This window comes from Anser cygnoides, chromosome 12 (assembly GCF_040182565.1).
Source record: "Anser cygnoides isolate HZ-2024a breed goose chromosome 12, Taihu_goose_T2T_genome, whole genome shotgun sequence".
Lineage (NCBI taxonomy): Eukaryota > Metazoa > Chordata > Aves > Anseriformes > Anatidae > Anser > Anser cygnoides.
This window is the reverse complement of record NC_089884.1, coordinates 3,873,201-3,896,427: the sequence shown is the minus strand read 5'-3', so window position 1 is coordinate 3,896,427 and position 23,227 is coordinate 3,873,201. Positions and strand designations below refer to the sequence as shown.

General features: G+C 38.2%; 1 long non-coding RNA gene across 1 annotated transcript in view; it reads left to right on the top strand.

The window, feature by feature from the left end:
* LOC136791774 (uncharacterized) overlaps positions 1-23,227 on the top strand; it is a 59,456-nt gene that overhangs the window by 5,098 nt on the left and 31,131 nt on the right. The gene's annotated exons all lie outside the window — the stretch shown is intronic.

Here is a 23,227-nt window from a genome sequence, read left to right as displayed (position 1 = left end):
TGGGTCCATGGCTGCTGGGTCTCAGCATTTCTTCTGCTACTAAGAAAGTGTTTTCCTCCCCAAAAAAGAAAGGGTCTCTGGCTTGCAGAGAATGGGTGCCGATCACTCTTTTGCAGCTCTGCGGTGCTTTTCCAACAGCCAGGGACTTTCTCCTCTCTCCTGTACAGATGATGGGAAATCACACATGACTGTCTTCTCCCTTTCTCATACATGGCTGTGGGGGGTCTGAACATGCTATAACGTTTTTAGGTTCTGTACTGCCGGTAAGTGCTGGGCTGCCTCAGCCTAAAATTGGGATGACATGGATTTGACCTGTATTCTGCTTGCTTGGCCTCAGTCAGCAGGTTCAAAAGGCCTATGATCAGATCTTAATGACAAGTGCCCTCAGTAGCATTCCTAAATTCAGTAAGAAATGCCTTAGTTTATACCTAGTGCAGCTGAAACCCCTAAACCCAAATCCTATTTCTACAGGGGTGTGTGCATCTATAGGATTTTCATGTCCCACTGTGCATATGAAGGAGAAGTGGCTGTGTTTGGCTCACAAAGCTGTGTTTGTGCCATTTGCACAGTGGGTACAAGGTGCAGGTGGTGCCCTTTGCTTGCGCTGAGCTGTTTGCCCTTGTGATGTGTGTGGGACTTGTGCACGGCTGAACTGAGGCACCTCGGAAGCAAATCCTGCAGCTGTTTATCAGTGCTGAGTGATGCTGTGGCGCAGCCTAGGACGGGAAACCTTTGCTAATTGGACCTTTTGGCACATCTCTCTTGGCCCACGTGGTGCCCAGAAGATTAACTTCTTATCAGGCTTCACCACTGGGGTTTACACTCGGGCCCTAATTATGCCATTTACTGAGAAAGACCAGATAGATGCCTGAAGGCAACTGAGTTCTGGGAGCACAGCTCAAAATCACTTAAATCCTACCACCTTTGTGCAAGGCGCAGTTTGCTCTGCCTATCAGTCTTTCTTATGGATTATTTTTGCAAGGAAAAAGCAAACCAATTCTAATTAACTTTGGATGGATTGTTTCACAAAAGGATAAAACCAATTATCATTTCCCTCTCACCTTGTGAAGCCCTTGTGTGGTTTTGCTAAAGGTTATGTTTCTGAAACTGGCTGACAAGAAGGTGAATAAATCCAAATCAATGAGTAAATCTTGTACATAATTCAGTAATTTGAGTGTTATACTTATTTAACAGGAAATACATAATTTTTAATGTTTAAAACTTCACCTCCAATACTGGGCACCCTAATATTTGTTTTACTGGGACTTGCAGCTGTGTCTGTAGCTAGATCAGGACCTCATTGCCAACTAGAACCATATCAGTATCTGTCAGTCAGTCCTTAAGAGCCATCTGTCTTCATAAATGAGACAAAAATGAAAGAAATATTTTTATCTTAGTTTTATTAGCAGGAAACGAAGACACCGAAAAGGGAAATGCTTTATTTGGTGTCTGAGGAAGCCAAGCCCTGAACCCATCTCTGAAGGTCTTAAATATATAACTTAGTCCTTGACCCGTCCTTCTTCTCTGGCCAGTCTCTGCCTCCTGCTCTCCCGGATCCTGCTACTATATTTATAGGAGATCTTCCTTAATACTTCAGCTTCTAAAACTGTTAATGCCAAGACCATAAAATTGAAGTCTCTCCCCAGGTGAGAAATCATATTTCTGGCTCAATTCAAACCTCTACTGACTTGCTTTTACATTTATTTTTTCTTTTTCATAACTACGTCTGTAGTTTTCCTGTTAAATTCCCCTTGGATTTGCCTTATTCAGTATGAGCTTTATAATCTTTATTCTCTTTTTCTGTTTGTTATTCCCCTTGCAGTTTCTGGAATTGCTCTCTCCTTGCTCCTTAGCCATCTGGTCATATCAACTTCTTTTACATGCCCTTTATGCCTTAAATGCAATTTCTATACGCTTTATTTATATGTTAACATGAATGACATTCCTGTCTCCTCCGTTGTTTCCCCTTATTGTTTTTGCCATTCTACTGTAGTGTCTTAGACCAGAAAAAGCCTAGCCCTATGTAAACCAAGGTTAAAGCCTCTGTCTTGGCTGTATGGTATTTGATAGAATTCAAATTTTAAAATGCACGATGGAGATCTACTAGGCTGGCTTGAAACCATGTGGGTATGATGGTGCGGCTATCGTCATGTCCCTGTGAAACGCAGAGGAGAATCTCATAAAGATGTCCACTGCAGTGAACAGATTTTTCCCATATAGTAGGATAGTGAAGTTATTTATGGCATTAGCATTTAGGTATTGATAATGGTTAATTGCTGTAGAAAATGGGAAAGACAGTGAAAGTCACTGGCTCTAATACCTTACTTACCTGCAATTTTATCTCCTGTATCTCCTACTTTTTTTTTTTCTATAATTTTGCCAGAATCCTGGATCAAGCAGCAGATATATACAGAATCTAGATATACAGAAGCAACATATTTTTTTCACTAAGCACATAATGAAACTCGAGTTTATTGGCACAGAATATTGTGGTGTCCAAAAGTGTAAAGAATTCAGAAAAGGACTGAACAAATTCAAGCAAGGAAGGTCCACCATGTAGATCCAACTTCTGGCATGGAAAATCTGTGAAAAATTGCTGGGCAGCAGGAAGGTATTTTAGTGGAAATACCACAATGGTCACTCTGCTTTTTTCTAGATTTCTGATGATGTACATGGGGGCTGCACAGACCCTGGTGTGACCCTATGGAGAAGTCTTTATGCTAAGAAACCAGAGGAGGGTGGTCTAGGCTCTTCTAGGTTGGTTATGCTTTTCTGGGTTGATCATGCACTACTAACTGTCAGTTACCTGACAGTATTTCTCTGTCAGAACAGCAAAAAAAGAGCTGAAGATAAAACTCTGATTATATATGTATGTATATGTATTTTATATATATATATTCAAGATTAATTATGTCTGTTTATAATGGGCAATCTCACAAAGGAGTAGACTGTACACTTGGAAATTGTACGTGCTTTCAGGTCTTCCAGTCATTCTGCAGGGAGCAGGCAAATAATTTAATAAAGGCAGTGTGTTGTCAATCTTCCTTTCTTCCCAATATGGCATTTTGTAATACTTAAATATAACACAAAGATAATTACTTTCCCTGACATCTATACCAGAAGATGCATTTCAGGCTTTTAAAGTCAGAAAACAAAAGTGTAAATCAAAATAATTATTTAAGGAAATATGAATGCACAGAAAAAATAAGCATAAAGAGGAGAAAAAATATGAATGAAAGAAATTTTAAAACCTATACTGTCTTCATTCATTGACTTAGGAATTAACCCAGTGCTGAATCTTCAGTTGGTGCAATTTCATCACTAAATTATTGTGTGCTGTTTTTTAATATGTTGCGTATGCAGGCTTTTGTCTGTGAAGATTAATTTTTTAAGCCTCAGCCAATGTATAGACCTGTCCCTTCCCAGGTTCTTGTTGTTTATGCCATATGAATCCCTATGATAAATAAAATATTTTTTTTCCTTTATTTGCAAAATAATTGGCATGGAATTGAAAAGAGCACTTTAAAACTCAAAATTAGTTTAAATTCTTCCATTGTGTTCACAGGTGGTTAAAACTTCTGGAAGTAAATGGATTTAGATAGCCTTGTTACATGAAAATTCAATGTCTTTTCAGATCCTCATATTATTCATTGGGCATAAAGAAGAGCTTAGCTTTCTTTTCTTAGTTTAATTATTGTATTGCACATTGCAAGGTAAACTTTCAGGATTTATGTCAATATTTTATTCAGTCTAGCAATGTTAGCTTCATGTTCCTGTTTATTCCTTCATAATTTGTCTTTATGGAGCAATAGAAATATCCTTTCTTGCCAAATGCCTAGTTTGTTTGGATAATTAAGCTGACAGTAAAGGGCTGGATTCACCTCTTCATTATTCAAGCCTTAGCGAGTTGCAGAATTGATTCCAGTAGAATAATGCTAGCAATTGCCCAGGAGTATGTGGTAAATCAGGCAATGGATACCCTTGATTTATTGAGTCACGCGTATTGTTGGCAGTGTTTTCTTCCTTCTTTCCATCACTGTGAAAGTTGTTTGTTTTTTCTTTGTTGAGTTTGATGAAAGCCAAACAAGCCCCTTCTCAGTAGAAAAAATGTCGCTAAAGCCAATGAATTATTCAAAGCATTTGTTAGATATATAAAGGTAATGAAGTTAATGATATGTAATGCACAAATTTCTGTGTCCTTTCACTCTTCTCCATGCACAAAGGCTGAACCTAGGAATTAACTTCAGTTACATTTTCTGAAGTTTTCTCTACTCATCTTCTCTGGACTGTCTAGAAAATTGTACCTGTTAATGGATAGTACCCAGGGAAACTAATTGCAAATGGATAATCATTCCTATGTCAATCCAAAAGCATTTTTTACATGAGGGCTGAATCACTTAGGTTTAAGGGATTACAATGTTGTGTGGCACGGGCAGATGAAACAGAGCTGAATGCTGTGGCTTAGAGCTGAGTGCTATTATCTGTCCACCTAGATTGATGAAGTGAAACATACAGGTAATCCGAGAGTCATACTTCAGAGGAAGACAATCTAAAGTCTTTCATAACCTGATCTGGAGATTAATTCCCTCCAGATATCAGTTCTGGTGATCAGTCTCACCTGAGCACTGCACACTAGTTGAGCATTTCAGGAAGAAGTTTTTCTGCCATCTCTGAGCACTGGTCCCTTAGAGGTGCCAACAATTTTTATGGGAAACACATGCAACTGTCCCTCCCTTGAGTCCAAATGAGAGGGCACATCTGTCTAACCGCATGAACATCAGGGGAAAAAAAAAAATGGTGGTCTGCATTTTTGTCCTCACTGAGATCCTAGCAACTGAGGGAATTAACAGAGTCCCTGGTAATAATCAAGATGAGATTGTTGTTAATAAATGGAAGATTTCTTTGGGAGAAACATTTTGTTTTCTCTCTTACTCTGCAGGCAGATTTAGACAGTGGGTCCTGATGTGTCTATTGAAGTAGAGAACATCTTGACATCGTAAAACCTTTGGTGAGATAAAAATTGGAAATCATTTTAACTTCTTTATTTTTGACCCAGTGCTTTTCATTTCAAAATTCCAAGGCATTTATGAATCACACCATTTTCATGGCTGATATTAAAGGAGCCATTTCAATGGCTGACCTCAGGATCATTGAAATACCACAGATGCCCAATAGATATAGTACAGGATACAGACGTACAGATGTACCTTCTGCTATTTCCAAAGACTCTCCAAAAATCTGATATTTGACTGTCATTTGAGTACCGAGGTAGTTTTTTTGTTTTGTTTTGGTTTGGTTTTCTTTTACCATTTTCATGCATTTCTCTAGTCAGTAACAAGACACATGATAAGAAAGAGAAACCTTTGCTTCACTGAGAAGCTATCTGCACAGGGGCAGGTAAAAAAGAAACTGTATTTGTGCCACCGTGAGTTAGGGAAAAATAACACCTGCTTCAAAATTAGAAGAAAATGGGCAGAAGAAGGTGATGGAAATTGGCTAGGAAGAAAAACTGAAGAAACTTAACTGGAAGTTTCAAGTGGCTTGAATGTTGTTGTTACATGCTTAAGAGAATGCCCACTTGGGAGTATATTTATGCATGCAGATACCATTGATTTTGAGCTCATGGGATCACAGGTATTTGTGTACATAAACACACACCTGACTTACTGTGCACACTAAAATACCTGCCATCAGGTGATGCAGTATTGAAAGAGAAAAGATAATATTGTGGTTACAATACAGAAATTGTTTCTTTCTTACCTTTGTTAAAATCTTTCCTTGTCATCCCAGACACATCACTTAATATCTGTGTGCCTTTGTTTCCTAATCATAAATCAAATAAATATAACTCCTGTGGTCTTGTAAGGAGAACTCTGTTACTAAGACAGAACAGCAAGCTCCCAGACAGGGAGAAGAACAGGAGGCATTAAAAAGTTGATCTTCAATTAACTGTGCTGGAGAAGACTGTTTTTTAATAGGCAGATAAGTTACTAGTCAGACTGATTATCTAAAGTCATATAGCTCAAGAATCAAATACAGCAATGCTTTCAGTTTCCAAATGGAAAACAGAAACGGTGTTAAAATTACATTAGCTACTGTGACGAACTGCGAGATTAAAATGTGAATCACTAAGCAGGTGAGGTGGGTTTGAATACCGAATGTCGCTGATTTTTTTTCCTCTCTCCCGTTAGTATTTATTTCTCAAATCATTTAAAAGTAACAAAGTAAGGTCTGAAAATATTTTTATAGTTGTTACTGGCGAGATTGATTACTTCATCTAGTTTTTCCTAGTACAATACTGCTCAACTGAATTACCATACAAATCCAGCTCTGCATTTATGATGCATTAAATTTAAAAAAAATAATAATAATAAAAAAAAATCATTCTAATTATATTTTTTTCTAAGGCTTGAGGCGTTGCATTAAAAAGCAATATACATAAAAGGCATTGTTGTGCATATAGTACCACCCACTTGTTAAAAAGTACCCTTAAGCTCTTTAATAATTTAGCTAGTTCCTCACTGAGATCTGTATCTATTTTAATCAATGAAATGTTAGCCTCATTCAGGCTAAATACAAAGATATTATGATTTGATCATAGTATAAAACTAATAGAAAAAGACTATGTGCTTGCATTTTGGCCCCTTCAAACCTGTGGGAAGATCCCCATCCAGTGGGCTCTGAATAGTTGTTTAACTTTTTGTTTGAGAGGAAAAGAGAGAATTTTCACTCCTTGCAATGGTTCTTTTTCAAAATTTCTTTTGGTGAGAACATTATCAGGCCAACATTGAACATTTTTTTAAAACCCACCTTTGGGCGAGAACCCAAGCTTTTCCCTCAAAACCCCTTTTCAGACCCATCTTTCATTCTGACAACATCTACTCTTTGTTATTCACGGTGCAGATTCCTATTTCAAAAGTGAATTAGGAGCTGAATTAGAGCCGTTTTCAAAAGTAAGCCATTGGTTTGCATTTTATTCCCTACAAGCTCTTTCCCTATTTATTTATTTAATTATTTATTTAGGAAATTTGCATTAGCAACCCCTCTCAGCCTGCAGAACTACAAGGTTTCAGTAATAAAAAGCTTCAGTAGTACAAAACCTATATCATTGCTCAGGTTCCTGTCCATCTGACAAAAGATGGACACTTTCCACTAAAACGGTATTTTCCACTTTTCCCTGATCTCTGGCTTTGTCAGCCCTTCATGTAGAGGAACTTTTGAATTACTTTAAGGTACATTAGGGGGCTGACTTGACATGCAACTGCACAAGGATTAGGAACATACAAGTGCCCTTTGTGAGCTTTCCCACCCAACGTTGACATTCTGGGCCATTACCTCTTGCAAACTGGTCACTCTGTTTTCAATCTGTATTCTCTACCTTCTCTCCTGTTAAGTCAGAAAGATTTGTCATCTGCAAGTGCTGAAATACTGGAGAGGAAAAATAATCAGAAAATGTTTCATTTATTGTAATGTTAAAATTGTCAGCACAATGATTTGGAAAATGTCTGGCTCTCAGTGGCTGGGCAATGAATGGATACGTGATTCACATTTATAACCCACCTTTTGTTGTAAACACTACAAATATGCATTAATTAATGATAAAATCAAGGGAAATGTCTGGGAGGATAGAAAGAGAGACGAGGGAGCTAGGGAGATTAGAGAAAATGGTAGGCATTAATAAAATTAGACTGAACATGGGGAAAAACAGACTAATACGTCCAGTGTAGGGGGATAATCTAAAGGAAAATAGCCATAAAGTAGGAAGAGAGATGAATGCAAAGAAAAACAATTGTCTGGAAAGCAGAAATGCTGTTTGGTTTTCTAATATGATGGGGTAGCTAGCATAAAGCAAAATATAAAATGACCCCATTCATGTAGTCCATCCACCAAGTAGTCAAAAGATGCTTGTAGGGATATTTTAAAAGATTATGTTATGGATTGTGGATTAAATGGAAGTAGTGTTAAGTTTTCAGTTCATGTTTCTTTAGATTTCATTATTTGAAGAAGATACGTAGAATGTGAAAGGGATGGTGTTTGCAGAATTATTTAAAGATAAGAAATTTTGGTCTTTCAGGCCAAAAAAAAAAAAAAAAAGAAAAGAAAAATGGAGCTTAAGAGACTATGAGTGACATGATAACTGTCCGCAGTTGTTGAATGGGTGCTAACATGAAGCAAAAGGAAATAATTACTTTGAATGATTCAGGTAAAGCCACAAAGAGTCAGTCTATATGTTCGGGATAGGCGACAGAAAACATCTTAACTAAAACATCTTTAATAAATAAATGAATACTTCAGCACCTGAGGGGAGGGGAGCTTTTCTAGTGAAGCTGCTCTTATGTCACGAGGCTTTGCCCAGCCAGGAGTTGTTAGCAGCCAGTAGCTGGCCTGGATCTGTGAAAGCCCTTGGGGTAAGCAGGAGAGAATGTTGACCAAGGCAACCTTGGTCAACCAAGGGCAGGATGCACTGCTCTGAACTGAAATAATGGTGCTGAAGGGCCGGTCAGACAAAAGGGAGTTGTCAAATGCCAATGTCCCCCAGTCCTCTCCTGAGGTTCCTCCTGAAGCCGTGACGACACGACACAGCTGTGTAGAAACCAAGTGCACCTCTTGGGTACTGCTGGGCATTGCCCCAGTGTTGGATCTCTCCATGGTGCAGAGAGGAAAGCTGAGCAGGAGCTCAAACACCCCCTACTCTCTGCTGAGCTGTACAAACACCAGTCAGAGCATTTTCACATTCGCTTCTCTCATTTGTTCTTTAAGGCCTCTTATGCAGAGCTTGAATGACAGATACTCCTGTTTCTACGGTGCTTTCTTCCTAGTCTCTTTCAATAATTCATATTCATCTACACCTCATTCCTGTTCTCCTTTTCATTGCTCCTTTGATAATTAAACAATAGGACATGAAAGGTATGTGAGATGCTGAGATATTGCCGTGGCTCAAAATACACCTGACGTGCGAGTGAGGTAACTTAATTACCACTTGGTCTCTTATTGCCTGCCAGGGAAATAACTAGGCAGTTGTGTTACATATAAATGTATGGCAGCGAGCGAGAGGGAAAAGGGAATTTGAAGGCTCGTTGTGGCTGTGATATTTCTTCGTGTACTGAAGTCAGAATTCCTGTAGTTCATTTTAACCATTTCACACAGAAAAAAATACAATAAGCATGTCTCCAAGCACCCTTTTTCTTGGGGAAAACAGATATTATCATTGTATTTTGTTGAAATGCTTTCTTACCTCTGGTAAGAAGTTCTTGTTTTATATATGGACTGTAGAAACTTTAGTTCCCTGGTAATTTTACATTAGTGCAGACATTTTATTTATGGACTGAACAGGACGAATTCTGCCTCCAAGATGTTGCTGTTCAGAACTTTCCTTTCTAAAAGTGTTGTAGAGACTTAAGTAGATGGCAGCACTTGGCTCAGCCATCTCTGTTAAGAAAGGAGAGTGATTTGAAATGTGATCTTTCCAGGCTATTTATTTGGATAGCAGAAAACAAGAAACTACTTAGAGGGTGATAGGAAAAAGCTATCAGGCTCAGAAAGCCTGGCTCTTGCCTTGTGCTTCTCTTCTGACTATATAGCAGGCCAAAAGGGACAATCTTTCAACCCTGAGAACCTCAATTAGATAACTAAACACAATGATTGCATCCAGGCTTTGTGTAGGGATGAAAATTTTCCTTCTAACAACATTTAATCTGCTGAAGGGATTAGAAATATGAAAAGATTTCTATCTATAATATAAAATAACTCAAATTGGCATAAGCTCATCAAGTAATATAGGCAGCAGAAATATCAGTCAAGTTGCTTGAGTATCATTCCTGATGGCCTACTTTAACTCCCTGCTTCCTAATCTTACGCACAATGAGATTTCATAGCCCTGCAACTCTCTGACTGTTGCTGTGGTTTCTTGGTGCTGCCATTTTGTACTACTGCCGCAGCAATTTTCCTTTTGACAAGACCTTCCACCAGCCTGATTTCCTCTCAGGCCTCATTTCGATGTATCAGTCCATGTTGATGGAACCAGGTGATATAGTACATCTTTTTATTCATTAGGTGATGGTATGGTGTATTATTGCTCATGTTCTCCTCCAAGCTTTGCTGATCGTAAGCTACTGCAAAAGCTGGAAAAATCAATACAGACGCTTACTTGTTTCATCTTTAAATGCATCAGCAGATAAAAACAGGGAGAGCACTTGAGGTTATGTTATCTAAACACAAGATTATCTGAGGGCATCAATTGAAAGCAGAGACTACTCTGAACAATGACTAAGGTAAAAATTGTACCACTTTACTCAGCACCTCTGATTCCTAGCTTGAACTCAGAACTGCTGCTGTTACTGGCAATGCTGCTCTCCTCCAGCTTTGCAGAAGCAATCCTGCTAGGAGAAAAACAGCTAAATCACCTTCCTTTTTGTGCGTTGTCAACAGAATTGGTCACCAAGTTCAGGCAGAGTTCTGTGATGAACGAAAGCTAAAAGATACCCAAGGACATGCAGGGCACTGCAAGTACTTCATTACTGGTGGTATGAGAAGGAAAGAACTGAATCTGATTGGAGAAAGGAAAAATGATATGATGTTTTTCTGGTTTTAGGATGAGATCATAATTTTAAGAAATAGCCTTGTAAAGCTTCATATTCCAACATATTTTGGCTGGCTGCAGGACTTTGCCAGGACTCATAGATTCCAGATTCACATTCGTGAAGGGCAGATAATTATTTTACTGTTACAGAAGTGTTATTATTTTCATGTAAATTATTATCTCATAATTTGCTACGTTCTTTCTGTGATACTTTTGCTACATTATGGTTCAAAGATTTCCAGCAAAAAACAATGTTTTGTTATAGGAGAATTGTCTGGAAATCAATGCTGTCTCTCTGGTATATAGGACAAGATTGTTTTTGCTATTATTTGGTCATTAGTGGTGTTGCAGCAGAGCTTAAGAATCCAAGGAATAGACTTGAACACCCTCTCATTTGGTAGAAACACAGGACAAACAGATGGTTGTTGTCTCAGAAAGCTCGCCCTTGAAATAGATGCAAGAGACTAAGCCAGGCGCTGTGGGTTTGTTTGGACTTCAGTAGTGTTTGAAAACATTTACCACTTTCAAGGCAAAATTGGGTCTCTGGTTTCACTGAGAGACTCTGAGTGAATTCCCACAGTTGTCATTAACTGGCCAATTGCCCAATACATGCAATGTAAAGGCCAGATCCTGTTCACCTCTGTCCCAGGATCATTCTGTTCATTTTACTCATACAGGATGCTGTCCTGTTAGTTGTTAGAACATGTTCATATGGACAGAACAAGAAAAATCTGTTAGTACTTGTTCAAGAAAGAGAAGGACCATATGTTTTTAGGCCAGGGCCAAAGCCAAATGTTTTAGACTACAATAAGGTAATGCTGAGCTTTAGATGCTGTGCGGAAAAGCCTGTAGGGAGGGAGTGTTAATATCATTACCATGTATTTTGAACATTTTCATTTCATGACATTCACAAGTCTAATAAAAAGTTATGCACAACACTTAGTGTGTTTGTTAAGTGTTACGATTTTATATGCCCAGTGTATGGAAGTTAGAGTGAATTTGCTATAAGGGGAAATCTCTTCTGTTTGAAGATACAATATGGAGATATGAGTGGGACCATATCTTTGTATTCCCATTACATTCAAGGTTTTAAAAATCAATTTTTAATTATTGATCCCAGGCATTCCCAGAATACAGCGTACTGACTTATGGCGCTTTTAGAGCTCTTCTGGGCGTGGTAAAGCAATTGTGTCCATCTCAGCCAGCCCCGGGGCCCTGCACGCTCCTGAATTCGTGATTGTCCTTTTGTCATGCCCTTCACAGGACAAGGTCGTGGGGAACCTGTCACAAGATCAGCAACTGTTCTCCTTCTTTTCTCAGGTGCAATGGGCCACAGTGAAGTTTGCTTAGGCTGTCTTAAGGATGAAAATAGAATCTATCCATCTTGTTGATTTTATTAAGTTATATCCTCTGTTAACGTGAATGAGGACTATAAAAATCTTGTCTCATGTCTAACTCACTTCAGGTGCTATATTCATGAGAAAGCCCCCAGAATTCCAGTTGACTTATTGTTTCCAAGACATTGCTCATAAGGAAAAAGAAAAAATCCAGAGCAAGTTTTTTTTATTATCATTGTTATTATGTTTGATTTTTATACAGAAACCCTAACCTGCTCAGTTGGCAGGCTTCACAGTTCAATATATAATTGTCAGGAAAGTGATTTTATTGCTGTTGTTAGTAGCATTTATTTCAGATAAAAACACAAGGGAAAAGAAAGTTGAACTAATTTTTGGATAGTTTAGCTTTGAGAATACGTGAGGCTATTGCCATAGTTTCACCTTTGTGAAGCAGTTACCTGCTGTGCTGTTTATTTGTCCTATCAGGTGTGTTCAAAGAAACTTAATTTTAATCCTTTAATGCTTAATCTATGCATAGCTTTCCATTGTTACCCGAGGATATCAAATAACATGTTTGAGTTTAACCTCATTTTGCTTCCTGCTCCCCCAGGCATGCACTTAAATGAAAATCCGACCCTTTGTGCTTTGGTCTTTCATCTGTAGAATAATGATGGTACTTCTGCTCTGACTTTCTTCTCTCTGTAGGTTAAAACCCTTGGGAGATGATCCATCTCTCAGTACGTGTCTGCACAAGACCTGCACGTAAGGGGTTTAGTTCTGGTGGGAAGCTCTAGGAGTTCCTCAACAAAGAAATAATAATAATTAAAAAATAAAAAAAAGTAACTTTTGGAGGATACTCTGCAGTATTTATGAAGCAGAGAGAACTTTGAACTTGTCTGAGAAAGCACTGCAGTAAACCAATTAAAGTGATATGCTGTGAGTTCAATACAAGTACCCTAAAGCAATCAGGTGTTAGGGAAGTTTTCTTTTGATATAAACATAAAATCTGATGATAAAATTTGGTGCAGATGCACTCACCCTGCAGTCCGAGGTAGTTTTATTGTGTAAGTTGCGCTTTACTTCTCCCACACCAAAATTTGTCCATAGTGGAGCAGAAAATACTGAGTTTACAGTACTGACACTAGTATTTGATTTTTATGCTAGTATTCACTGCTGATACTTTCCTTCAAGTATGTGAAGTTGTGGAGTCAGGAATATCTGGCCCATCCTGGAGGTAAAATGAATGCACATACTGAAGAATAGTGAACCATGACTTTTTGTCTGTGTATTTCAGCATTTTGTATATTAATTTCTTGGTCATTTCTGTCTGGGAGTATTTTAAATGATGTTGTCAAATGCTAATTAACATATTTGCTTTTTGCCTAATACTTTGTCTTCCTACCTAGATGACAATAGAGATACATGATTTCTTCCAGTTTCTGGCTTCTCTGACACCTTGCAAAAGGTAGCAAGTTGTTGTGACTTTTTGGAATCATTTCAATTTGTAACTTCATTTCTGCATCTGATTTATATCTCCTGATGATCAGAGCTATTATATGCCATACCATTATACCAACTAAGAGAGACTGAAGTGAAACCAGGCCAGAGATTTCAAATGTATTTATTGCATTGATGCATTTTTATTAAATTGTATATTTAATAGTTTTTTTTAATTGTTCATAACACTTGTGCAAAATAATGTCACTGCAAAACAAATGAAGACATCATATTCATGAAAGAGCATTTAACTGTATTTCTGACTTTAATGCTGTTACTGATAGCATCTAAAGAATATGCTACCATCAGTCTTAACATCTTTTATTACTTCAGCTTTTTGCAGTTTGGTTCTACTGTTGCTCATCTTGCTGTTTTTAAGGAAAAGTTGTTTGTTACTTATGTGTTATTTGTTATTAAATCAGTCAACCTCTGAGCCACACCTGGTATCCACATTTGGGTTATGTCAGCTGTGGACAGGTATCTTCTCTAGCAAGGGATAGTGTTCATTTCTTTAGCAAAAAAACAAGAGGGGACAAGGCCTGAAATTTGGGGATCACCTCAACCACCTATTAAAATTTCCTATTCTGAAGAATTGTCTTTTTTTTTTTTTTTTTTTTTTAGTAGTAGAACCACATGACACAGGTATTGGTTTTGCACAGTTTTTTGAGACTATTTATCATCCTTTTAATATACAGGCCTGCTCACGTCAAATGCCTTATTAATGGTTTAAACAAAGAGCAGTGGTTCGATTGAGATCTCCTGGATCAGGAGCAGCAAGAGATCAGCATTAAAACTAGTGACTCAGTCATGGAAAGTACTGTTCCAGAAGGAGGTTGTCTGTCATCAGAGAGCCCAACTCTTCAATAGTATCATGTTTGCTTTGAAATCAGCCTGCTTGGTGTTGTTTGCCTAGCAGATGATCTTGCTCTTCTACCTTGCCCTTGAATCTTCCTTCCTGCCCTTGTCAGCTAACAATGCAGAAACCTGAGGCTGGGGTTTCCTTCACACCGTGTCAGCACAATAACATCACGAGGTGCCAGCCACATCTTGGTTTGCAGGGTAGTAGCACTGGTTTTTCAGTTGCAGTCACAAAATACATTAAAAAAAAAGTGAAGAAACATTTTGTTAAGAATGAATGTATTTTTCCTTCATTGGCAAGGACCTGCGTTCAATGTTCCTTGCAAAATTATATCTGAACTTGACTAGTTTAGACATGCTATGACTTGCTATGCTAATATTAATTTCTCATTCAGTAATTATCTTATGAAACAGACAGATTAAGCAGTCATATGGCCACACAGATGCAGAACACTGTCATGTGGGTGACATTGGCAGATTGTGCTCATATTAAACATTTAGTCGAAGGGAAGATGAGGAAAGAGAGCAGTGTAATATGGCTCCTCACCCAATTTGCTTTCCTGTGCTAAGTATCTCTGGGGCAGAATTGTAGAAAGGTTTGCAAAATTGCTTAGAAAGTCCTAGTGAATGAGCTGTCTATATAAAGGCTGAAGATTATCTTTGATAGCAAAGGAAGGAAAGAGAGTTTGCTGTCTAGAAATGACATTCTTCCAATCTGAGGTGCTTGTGTGGGTCTGTTATGTCAGGATCTCACCAGCTTCAGTGTAATACCTTTGCAGTCTCAGAAGTGTAAGGAACTCTTATCCCCATTTGTCCTGTAAAGGTGCATTGCACCTTTTCTTCCTTACTGGAGTGATCCATGGTACTCACTGGGATTCTCGTCCCCTCACTGAACACTGCTTGTTGTACCTCCTGCACACAAGGGTTTTCTTCCTCGGGAGCCAGCGTGTGGGAAGCCCTCCACGTGGAGGATATTTCTGCAGTGCAGGATCCCGATGCACCTGGACCAAGTCTTGTGGAAGTGCTCCTGCACTCTGTGCAATGGACAGAGCCAGAGTAAGAAAGGATGATCCTGATGCTCAAGATGAGACTGAGGTGGTAGGATGGATGATGGTTGATGGAATTTAGGGACTTAAACCAGAATTACAGTCCTAAAAACCACATTCAGTGTCCCTCCCCATTTGGAGGTGGCTACCCTCTGTAGCTACCTGAGCTCGTCAAGCTCCTGAGGAGCCCAGTGCTTTGCTTCTTCTTCTTCTTCACCCTGTGCCCAAGTCCAATGGGGACTGAAAAATAGGATGCACCTTCCTCAAGCATCTACAGAGCGTTCCTGGGTTCAAAACTCAGTTTAAACTCAGCACAAGGAGTAAGGATGAGAATCACTTTGTTTTTTTCTACAGTAGAAAATATTTGGCCACTCCTCTTTGTTCTCAAATTGACTCAGAGCAAAATCTGCAGCTGAGTAGAAGACAGTTGACTCTTCAGTGCCTGACTTTGTCTCTGTCTCTTTGCGATTCTCATTAGTTCATTCCCTAAATATGGGGTGGGGAGTCTAGTCCATATGGAAAGGAGCTGATTCAGTAGACACGGTCAAATGAACTAATTTTATTTTTAGGAGACAGAAGCGAATGATATGAATGAAAATAAAGTTTTTAATTGTTATTGCTGACAATCTTTTTGTTTGTGCAAACTAGCTGTGTTGAGAAACAAAGCCACATCTGGTGGTTCAGGTTCCTGCCATCATGTTTCGGTAGGGTCAGAGCTGAACATGTGCCACAATCAGAGCTGCTTTTCAGGATACTACTTATGCCAACAGCTTTTTGGAAAATCAGTCTGTTGTTTGGCAAAAACTGATTTCCTGCCTACGCCCTACTGGTCAGAACAAAATCAGTTCCAGCATTCAAAATTAGGCAAAAGAACAAAAAGCTTCGTGCAAGCATGAATACTGCTCACTCTGGTGCAAAGGTCAGTCCTCCCTCCTGCCACAGCTCCCACTGAGTGTGTGCTCTGATGCTGCATGGGTGCAAATGTGAAGCACGTGGCAGCATGGAGCTGTGAAGAGAAAAAAAAAATCACAATATCTGAAGTAGTTGAGTCTATATATGTTTTACATATCTTGTAATGCTGTTTACATTTTGTACTCTAAATATTTCATAAAATACTTTATTTTAAAAAATCAATATTTAAATTTAAAAGCGTGACATGAAAATTCCAAGAACCATATATTGGGATCATATCAAATACTGAAAATGAAATTATCTCTGAAATTTCATCACTTGGGGCATTTTACCCTGTCAGTTCAAATTCCAAGAACGGTATTTCTAAACCATTCTAGGAGATGTTTTACTCTTGACTAATACCTCCTTAAGAGCTCTGAATTCTTGTTGTTGATCACTGCATAACGAGAATAGCACATTTTGGTATTGCAGTAAGTGACCCAGTGAAGAGGTTGCAGCTATATCAAGGTGAATAAAACCTTGGATATCTAAAGGACTAGAAGTACCTCATATATCACAGGATTGTAGAAGAGAGTAGGAGAAGGAAGGAAGGGAGGAAGGAAGGAAGGAAGGAAGGAAGGAAGGAAGGAAGGAAGGAAGGAAGGAAGGAAGGAAGGAAAGAACATAATATTATATTCAAAGGCCTAATATTGGAGCAAGGCTTTCAAATGTGACCTATATATTAATTCAGCATCATTCATATGTCTGGAAATGAAAGAAATGCTTCACTGAAACTGCCAAGGTTAAACTAGCCTCTTATTTGCTTGGCTTTTTGTTGGCTTGTGTCTTTATGTTTGCAGGGTTGGATAAACTTTATTGCTTTCATTTTAATAACATATCTGGAAGATGTTTGCTCATGTGTTTTTCATATTCAGCATACTGAAATCAACATTTTTTTCGTGGATTTGTGGATAATTTTGGCTCACCATTTTAGAAAACATAAAGGCTGACCAGCAAAAATTGCAAATGCAAGAAGATCTGGATGCCCCATGTAATAAGTTTCTAAAGAGAAGAGAGAATTTAGGACTCAGACTAGTGGTTCTTAAAATGTATTTCATAAAGTAATTAATTTTATAAAGTAAAATTTCATAAAAAAAACCTCATACAAGGTCTTAATATCCTCAACACCAAGGATTAATATCTTAACACCAAGACTTAATATCCTTCTCCCATCTGTTTGGAGAGGGGTAGATCCTTTCATAAGCAGGTGCCCCTTCATTTGCAACCCTGCAAGGTCTCCAAAATCTGGTTTGAAGCCTACGCCTGGGACATGGCAATCACCAGCACTTGGCTTGAAAATTCCTATCAGGCAGAGTTTCCTATATCTGTGTTTTCTGGTATTATCTATTTTTAATGCATTGTCTTATACCTCTCTCTCCCCTTTCTACTTTCTGTGAATAAGATGTTTTAAAAAAATAAATAATGTTTTAAAAATAATGTTTTAAAAAAATAAAAAAAAAATAGGAAATCTGTCTCACCTGAGGTTCTGTAGCTTTATATTTTCAATACATCAAACCCAAATGTGACAGGCTGGTTGCCCATTTGTGAGTTTTACTGATGACTTCCATCCCTGGCTTGGATGTTGCAAGAAAGAAAAGTATGTGTTGTTAATAAAGTGTGGCAGGCCTGTGGCGCATGACTCGGAAGTATGAAGAGCTCCAAAATCAAATCTGGATCCAAATTTTAAATCTAACCCTTCAGGTCTGTGAAGTGAGCTGACTCTGACACTCAGTTCTCTTTGAGTCACTGTACAATGAGAAGTGTTGTTTATCCTTGTCAGGCCTTTGTAATATTCATCTCCATTTCATATGGAATACTTTATCACCATTTGACTAAAGCCATTATTTCCCAAATATCTGTTTTCTGAACACATTTTTTCTGTTTAGCTTTTTACATAGGTTAGAACTTTTTTTTTTCACTTTTTTTTTCCCTTGCCTATTTTGTTGAATGTAGAAGTATCCAGGCCAGCAGGGTGGAAGAATTTAAATATTTAATATCATAAATATTTAATATCTTCAGGATTATATTTGAGTCTGAAAAGAATAAGAAGGAACATGTACTTCTGCCCATCTCTCAGACTGTCATGAGCCTGGGTCCAGCAGCTACAGAATTGCTCAGCAAAACGATCACAACATTCTAGCAGTTATATTATTAGGTGGTATTTGTTTAACCATTTTTAGAACATTCCCAGTGTTTCTTACTATGTAGTTTTTGTAGCTATCCCTCTTTAAGATTCAGGGCAAATTGGTCACAGTTTTTAAAACTGAAAATAATTTCATTAACTTGTTTATTAGAAAAGTGTCATCTGGTATATCATTATTTTCACGGCTAGAAGAAAGTTAATTGCTGTGTAGTCCAACAGAAAATTTGTAATCTCTGCTCATCTAAAGCTGTTGTTCGACACGAGAAGGACTGTGATAAGACACTTCAGAGAGAGGTTATTGTTCCAGTGGAGTTTTCTAAGTGTTCAGAGTAAAAGTGAACTTTATTGATGTGTTTATTCTCATTGCTAGTGCTTTAATTTCTAATGATGGAGTCTGAGGAGCAGCAGAATAGTGATCAAGACAAAAGTTAATAAATTAAATTACTCTGTTTGACACATTCATCAAGTTGGTACAACTGTCATGTATCTCCTACAACAGGTGACATAATGACACCCAATTTCTGGTCTGAATTCAGAGTTCTGAGCAGTATTGCAGTTCATTTAAGTAGCAGTTATAATATGCAGCCTTTAGAGTCACTTAAGAACATGACTTTTTCCTTAGTGCTAATTTTTCTTTGAACTTGGGAGAGAGAGTTATATATTTAACCATTATAGTCTGCTTAAGACAAGACTTGTGAAGGAAAAAAGAAAAGCAGATGTACAAGCAAACTCTAGCTATGTAGGCAGGAGACAAGACAAACTGAGATGGCACGGTTAAGTACTAAAAGCTGCTCAGGTACTAAAACTGCTGGTCTTTGCAGGGCAGTGAGCTGTCTGCAGGTTACTTCCTAATGCAGGTGACCTGTACTGTGTGATCTCGATTGGTTTTCTGTATACCTGGCTCTGGCAACACAGTGCCCTTAAAGCTGAAAGAAACTACTACTTATTTTTCTCTGTTTCTGACGTGTTCTTCTCACAGTTCTTTGCCATAATTAAATATAAAAACGTTTGTTTCAATGACTAGGAATAATAAGGGTGCCCAGGCATTCATTTGCCATTCAGTACAACCACAGGCAACGCTTACTGTAGTGTTTGAATGAGGGAGTTGTGAGAGTACGGCTGCCTCCAGAAGTATAATTACATCTGATACGTGATTATTCTTCTCTTACCTTCCAACAGACTTCTGCAGAGCGTGATTCAACCAACACTTTTCATCTTGAATACACGGTATTCTTGCAGTATACTAGAATTTAAGTACTTACAACACAGAGTATGTGACAGTCTCCCAGCATCGGTACTATTCTGGTCACATAACTGATCCCATTGGTCTTGTATCAATCCCACTACCTTGTGGTTACCCAAAGCATGCGCTCCTTTCACTGAGTTGGCTCAGAGGTTAGTTTTCTCACCATAACATATCTCCCATAGGAATTTATTATCAATTCATGTATTATATTAAGGGTAAATAATGAAATTGTAAAACAGAAAGAAGCAGGTAGATCAAGAGTACATTATCTGCATCAGTGATATTCACCAAACTGCTGTATATGTACGGTTTCTTTTTTTTTTTTTAATCCTTCTTTGAAGGTCTTTCTAAAATACATGACATAACAGAGCAAAATGAAATACCTAGATTATAATTCCAGCATAACACAAGTACCTCAGAGGGAACAAGGGGACATGTGACAAATTTTGAAGCACCAGCAGTCTGGCAAGCACCCAGTTCATAAGCTACATGCTGGTAAAAAATACACATGCTGCAGAAAAATGTGCATGTACAGTAGTCATTTTCTTTAGGATGGAGGACAATGTGACTGTGGTGCTTTATAAACATCAGGTGGGATTGGAAATTGTTTATGGATTGAAATAAATAGGAGAAAATTCTCGTTGTAAAACATTTTAGTTTTAGACTGTCCCACAGACATCTGAGTACCTAACAGTATGCTTTTATTACAACCGTTTTTGTTAAGAAACCGAGGGAGGAGATGCTTAATGCTGCACTTTAAATGAATTACTTCCTTGGTGCTCAGAGGGAGGGTTAGCACAGCCCATACATCCTCTGTTGCTGGGTGAGACTCCTTGGGAGAAACGCTGTTGCCTTCAGTCATAGAATCATCTCCACCTGGAAGGACTGCAGAAATCTTCCAGTTATACTTAACACAGACTAATAAAAATTAGGGTGGGAAGGTACTTCTAGAGGCCACATATCATGATACCACAGCAGGCTTAATTATTTTTATGCCATTTCTAGAAGCTATTTGCCTACTTTGCTCCCTTGCTGTCCACTCCCCCTCCATGGCCATAACAGCAAACTCAGAAGTTCCCCTATCGATCCATTTCAGTGCTGCTGGAGCTCTAACAGCAGAAAAGCGATTGTTGGCTTTGCTCTTATTTTCATTTCTTGCAGTTCAAGCTCATTCTTTCTTGCCCATCACCAGTAGATATGGAGAACTGCAAGGAGGAAAGCAGTCAGCAAAATCATCTCATGTAGCTTAAGGCTCTTATAACTTCTTTTAGTGTCTGGATGAAACATTCCCAGATCCAGACTTTCCTTGTAAGTGATGTTTTCCAGATCTCCTGTCAGCATTATTGCTGTGCTCTCATTTCAAGAGATATGCCGTAATATTCTTTACAACCCCAGGCTACAATGTTTTGGGGGTGTGTTTATTTATTTATTTCCTAAGACGCCAAAATAGTTCTGGCTGTGGTGTTGTGAAGCACCTTGCACAGCAGTCTGGGGGTCCAAAACCACCAAAACAGAGCTTTATCCTGCACTTTTGGAAATAATGGAAATTTCAGTACCATCTTAGGAAAGGATCAAACCCTTGAGGATGTTTTTATAGTGTTTGCAACTGTTCAAGCAACCCAGTAACAAGCGGAGTCTGCAAAGCAGAGACTGGTTTGCATAATGTATTACCGCAGCTAGGAATAGATGTAATAATTTTTGAACATGGAATAGCTGGCAGGAAAACATCTGGATTGTAAATGATCTTTATAAAATTAACTGACCTAGGTCCTGTTGAGGATGTATGCTATGACTATATCTGAAAGCACTCACAGGAGAACTCTTACTTCTCACTTTCCCAGCTTCAGAGGCATTAACCTGCATATTGTTGCCAAGTATCATGTATGAAAGGCAGCATAAAACACCATCCAGTCATTTCGTATGTCGACACAGCTTTAATGTGAGCAATGGAGCAAGATTTAGAGTCATCCTTTGTAGAAATATAGGAGAAACTTAACTTCTAACTAAAGCTTTTAGTTTGAAGTGTACAATTGGGTGAATATGGGTCAAAATCAGCAATGAAAATTAACCGAATGTGTGTGATTCCAGCCACATATCAGAGAAGGTTATTGTGTTAGAAGTCGACACATTTTTTCTTTATAATAGAAGAAATTAATGCAGCCACAAATTTAAGCTTTCGTTTTTGCAGAGATGCTGAAAGGTCTTGGGATGATTCTGATGTCAGAGATGCTAAATCACAAAGCTAAGGCAGGGCCGGATTTATTCTTTTGTCTTTTTAATTTCAATAATATGAAAGTTAGGAGAAAACTTGGCTCTAGGCCTTTACTTAACGATAGGCACCGAAACCTTGACATCTGATTGACTGTCTATATATTATTTCTTTATATGTAAACATATCTAAAGCTTGTCGTCTCAGGAATTGTATGCAAGAAACCTTTCACATCTATTTATATATTATACATTTACTATCACTTGTTGCTACTAATATAATACCGCTTCCTTGTATAGAGAATATTGGTTATTTTGTCATGGAGCAGACTGTGTCGACTCATTGCCAATGCTGATAGGAATGCCCTTCAATATTAAATTAAAGAGATGTGTCTCTTTCATAATCTGTCTACACTAGTGACTTTCATCCTTATGTTGTCTGCTGCATCATGTCAGTTTTCACATCTTTGTGCAACTTCATCTCCATTTTAGGTATGAGCAGCAGCACACATGGCAACCAGAAATAGCTTCACTGTCTTCCAGCAAAATGTCAGTCAACCGATAAAGCTAATGAAAAGCCCAATACCTCACTTTTCCTGTGCTGCAGTTTCCATCTCTCACGTCAGGAGAATGTACGTCCAAGGCTGTAGGACTGGCCATCTGTTCTGCTTACACAGTGCTAGTACTTGGGACTGCTGAATTACTCAGATGCTGTAATTTTTATAGACATCTGGAATGGGGGACCATCTATTAAGAAAAATGCAACAACAACAGCAACAAAATATACATATTTATGTATAAATTGTGCTAAGTGCCCTTGCCATGGGATTACGAGGAACTGCAGGACCAGTATCTGCCTGGTGGTGTGATAAACACGCAGCATAATCACTGCAGTATCCTTTGTTATAAAGAATAACAAAAATGGTTCAGTAGAACAGTTTAATCCCCTAGTCTGCTCCAAGGCATCTTCCGAAAAGCATCTTCCAAAGGCATCTTCTTCATTTCAAAGTTATTAAACATAAAATTTAATTTTAGGCAGGTGAGGATGACATCAAAGTTAGAAGGTTTTGCTAGTTTATTTTCTTAATACCATAAAGCACATGTTGAAGCAGCAGAAGACAATCAAGAGACTTATGAGTGCAGAGGGTCAGTGAAATCAAACTATGTGTCCATGGGTCAGGTTGTCAGAGTCTTTATAATGAAAATACTATAGATACATTTTAGTGTTGTAGAATTAGTCACTACAGAAGAACCCTAAAGATGTTCTGACACATAACACAGTTCTGTATTTTGTGTGGATTTATCAGTGAGCCAAAGGGATTTTAGCCCACCCCAGTAGCCAAAGGAAAATGTGTGTTGCAT